Raw genomic sequence first — 4,563 nt, forward strand, 5'->3', positions numbered from 1 at the left:
ATAGGCCCTCCATCCAGGCTTCGTGGATTTTGATGCTTGTTCCATTCATCAGGTTAGGGAAATTCTCTGCTATAATTTGTTCCAACATACCTTCTGACCTCTTTATCTTTCCTCTTCTGGGATCCCAATTATCCTAATATTGTTTCATATTATGGTATCACTTATCTCTCCAATTCTCCCCTTGTGGTCCAGTAGTTGTTTATCTCTTTTATTCTCAGCTTCTTTTTTCTCCATCATTTGGTCTTCTCTATCACTAATTCTCTCTTCTGCCTCATTTATCCTAGCAGTTAGAGCCTCCATTTTTTATTGCACCTCATTAATAGCCTTTTTGATTTCAACTTTGTTAGATTTTACTTCTTTTATTTCACCAGAAAGGGATTCTCTAGTATCTTCTATATTTTTTAAAAAATTATTTATTTATTTATTTATTTATTTATTTATTTATTGGAGAGGGAGAGAGAGAGAAAGGGAGAGAGTATGAGAGGGGAAAGGGTCAGAGGGAGAAGCAGACTCCCTCCTGAGCAGGGAGCCTGATGCGGGACTCAATCCCTGGACGCCAGGATCATGACCTGAGCCGAAGGCAGATGCTCAACCAACTGAGCCACCCAGGTGCCCCTTTCTATATTTTTTTAAAGCCCAGCTGGCATCTTTATAATTGTCATGTCATATAGTTCCAAATACTTAATAATGTCCATATTGATTAGGTCCGTGGCAGTCAGTACTGCCTCTTGTCCTTTTTTTTTTTTTTGAGGTGAGTTTTTCCATTTTCTCATTTTGTCCAGAGAAGAATAGATGAATGAGAGAACAAAATGCTAAAAGGGTAACAATGACCCCAGAAAAATATACACTTAACAAGCCAGAAGAGATCCAAAAATGGGGGAAAACAAAGGAAGGGAAAAAAAGGAAAGATAAAACATTATAAGGCTGGTGAATAGAAAAGAGCCACACACTAGATTTTGGGTGTATTTTGGTCTGTTAGAAGAAACTGCCTCCCAAAATTTTAAAGAAAGAAAAACTTATATGTATACAAAAATAAGGGTAAATATGATGATGGCATCCAATATGATTATAAAAATGAAAATTAAAAAAGATTTTTAAAAAGAATTGGTAATATATTAATTAAAATAAGAAAGAAGAAAATTTCAAAAAAATAGAAAAAGTAAAAATAAAGAAAATTTTAAAAATTAACTTTGAAAGACTAAAGAATCATGGGGGAAAAGCCATGAATTCTATGTGCTGTATTCCCCTAATGCTGGAGTTTTGCAGTTCTCATTGATCTGGTGAACTTGGTCTTGGCTGGATGTTCTTGCTGATTTTCTAGGGGAGGGGCCTGTTGCCTGATTCTTAAATGTCTCTGCCTGAGGTGGAACTATCCCACCCCTGCCATGGGCCAAGGTAAGAAATCTGATTGGGTTTGTGCTTGCGAGCTTCTGTTACCTGAACGCTTTCTGTGCAGCTTTGAAGGATGGGAATGAAGATGGTGGTCTCCTAATCTCCAGCCCCAGAGAGGCAAAAACCAGAGTCCCACTCCTCAACGAGCCCTCAGGGAGAAGCTATTAATCATTCCCATCTCCCTGGTCTCCAGCCAAACTCCATGCTTACCCTGCCTTTGACTATGTGCTTCTGTATCTGGTGCATGGCCCATTTGGAGTCTCCAAACCCAGCAGATTCCTGTGGTGCACTCATGCAGTGGCCTCCTGCAGTGTACTACAGGGGAGAAAGGGGAGTCTCCCCGGATCTGCCACTTGTTAGGTCCCTGCTGGAAGAGTAGTGGCCCAGTGTGCTGTGGATCTCAGTTTATAGCAACCCCGAGCTGAGAGCCCAGTCCTCAGCTCCGCCTTTGCAGCCAGCTTCCTAGCTCTGATACTTGGGAGCTCTGCCAAACTTAGACACCCCCAGTCTTTCTGTGACCCCTAGGGTCCTGAGACCACACTGTCCCCGTGAGGGCTCCACCCCCCCCCCTTAGCCACTGGAGCAATGTCCCTCAACAGAGCAGACTTCTAAAAAGTTCTGATTTTGTGCTCTGCAGCTCTACCGCTTGCTGGTAGTCAGCGCCTCCCCCAGCAGTCTAACTTCCTGTGTATTGCCTCGGATTCACTTCTCCACACGTCCTACCTTCCAGAAAGTGGTCGCTTTTCTGTTCATAGAATTGCTGCCATTCTTTTCTTTGATCTCCTGTTGAGTTAGTCAGTATTCAGAATGGTCTGATAACTATCCAGCTGAATTCCTGGGACCAGATGAAATTTAGGTCTCCTACTCCTCCATCATCTTGCTCTGCTCTGGTTTTACATTTGATCCAAGTAAATTTAATTTAGATTTTAGTTTAAGATCCCAGATGTAATCACTTTTCATTTCTTTTTTCCAATATTCTACAATTCCACCCTGGACTTCAGCTAGCTTATTGAAGGGGAATAATACTCTACCCTCAAATGAAAATATATCAAGAACCACCTTACCTCTCTAATGCACAACAATACATTGGCTCAGCTGAATTCCTGAAATCATAGGCATGTGTGTGAATATTCATATGCTCACACACACACAATGACACACAGCCAGTCATATAAAAAATTGTTGTCAACCTAGTCAACACTTCTGGTTGGATATCTCTGAGTACACACTAGAGAAAATAAATTCCTACACGGTCCAGGCTCTTTGTAGCCTACAGAAAATCAATAGTCTGGGATAAGAATGATTATATTTTCATTTCCCTCTATCTACAAATAATACTATAAATTAAGACAGAGATAAAGTTAATATACATTAGTAGAATCACACTTTTTTTTATCAATAATTGCTATTATGCCAAGAAAATAAAAGTGTGGTGGATTCATTTTGTAAATCATTCTAGAGTCATAATTCAAATCAAATCAATACCAGAAAGTTCACTTCCAAGATGTTTCAGTTTGAACTGTGATAGCACACATAACAGCTAAAATAATCTTTTGTTTTAACTGACTAGCATTAAATCATATCAGATAGACATAGATTAAAAAACACTGTAGGATCATAGGGCATTTATCTTTCTTGGACTCATTTCACCTAACATAATACACTCTAGGTCTACCCATGTTGTTGCTAATGGCAAGATCTCATTTTAATGGCTGAATATTATCTCATCATGTGTGTATGTGTGTGTATCACATTTTCTTTACTTATTCATTTACTGATGGACACTTGGGTTGCTTTCATACCTTGACCACTGTAAATAGTGTCGCAATAGATACTGGGGTACATGTATCTTTTCAAATTATTATATTTTCCCTTTGGGTAAATACCCAGTATTGCAATTACTGGCTCGTATGGTTTTTCTATTTTTTAATTATTTTTAAGAAAATCTTCACCCTATTTTCTATAGTGGTTACACCAATTTACATATGTAGCATCTAAAAAAAAGAAACAAAACAAAGAGTCAAACAAAAAAACCTACAGACTCTTAAATACAGAGAATAAATTGGTGGTTGCCAAAAGGGACATGGTCGGGGACTGGTGAAGTAGGTTAAAGAGATTAAAAGAGATACCAAGTTCCAGTTATAACATAAATAAATCATGGAGATGAAAAGTACAGCATAGGGAGTATATTCAATAATATTGTAATAACATTGTTTGGTGACAGAGGGTGATTGCACTTATCATAGTGAACACTGTGTAATATACAGAACTACTGAGTCACTGCACTGTACTCCTCCGACTAACAGATCATATGTCAACTATACTTCAATAATAAATATGTATGCACATACATACATCCAATAAAAACAAACAAAAACACTGTGGGTCCTGCCAGATGACAGAAAATTAAGTTGTCCATTTGCAGAAAATGTTTCAGGCTTATTTGAATTGAACCAAACTTCTGACAATCAAATCAAGAACAATTTTTAGCTGTAGCTAGGAAGCTGTGAAAGAATTATTTTCTATCTAATGTTTCCTTACTCCATTATATATGCTGATTTTTATCCTGAGGGAAAGCAAAATTAAGCATGGCAGGCTAGTCCTTCACCATGGTGTCAGAATTCCACTTGTTTCCTTCCTCTGTCATCCCACATAAGCAGACCTTTCCAGTCACCTTTAGATAATGGCTTCTGTTATCCTAAGTCCTAGCAGAATAGTTAGGTAGCAAGCACAAAATGTTTTCATGCACTGGACTTAACCACATTTACCTTCAAGGAAATGAAAATCACTGGAACTTCAGCAGTATTTCTTAATTTCCCTTTGATACAGATATATAATCTTAGAGATAAACTGTTCTCTCCATTGTACACCAACCCCATGAAGCTTCAGTACCACACCTAAGACTTCAACATAGTCCCAATATTTATTCATGCTGCTTTAGTTATAAACATTTTATGAAAAAAGTTAGCTTATTGTCAATCAGACCTTCCCACACAAGACCACAAAAATGTGTGAGTTTATTTGAGAAAATATTTAGCTTAGTTAGGGTTGGTTTGCTTGTATCTAATATAAGACATGAGAACATAAATCTTATTTTTGAAACAAATGACCCATGATTTTTCCTTATCATGTGGTAATAATCTTTGCAGTTAAGTACACTTAACTCCTTTT

This window comes from Mustela lutreola, chromosome 5 (genome assembly GCF_030435805.1).
Source record: "Mustela lutreola isolate mMusLut2 chromosome 5, mMusLut2.pri, whole genome shotgun sequence".
Classification (NCBI taxonomy): Eukaryota; Metazoa; Chordata; class Mammalia; order Carnivora; family Mustelidae; genus Mustela; species Mustela lutreola.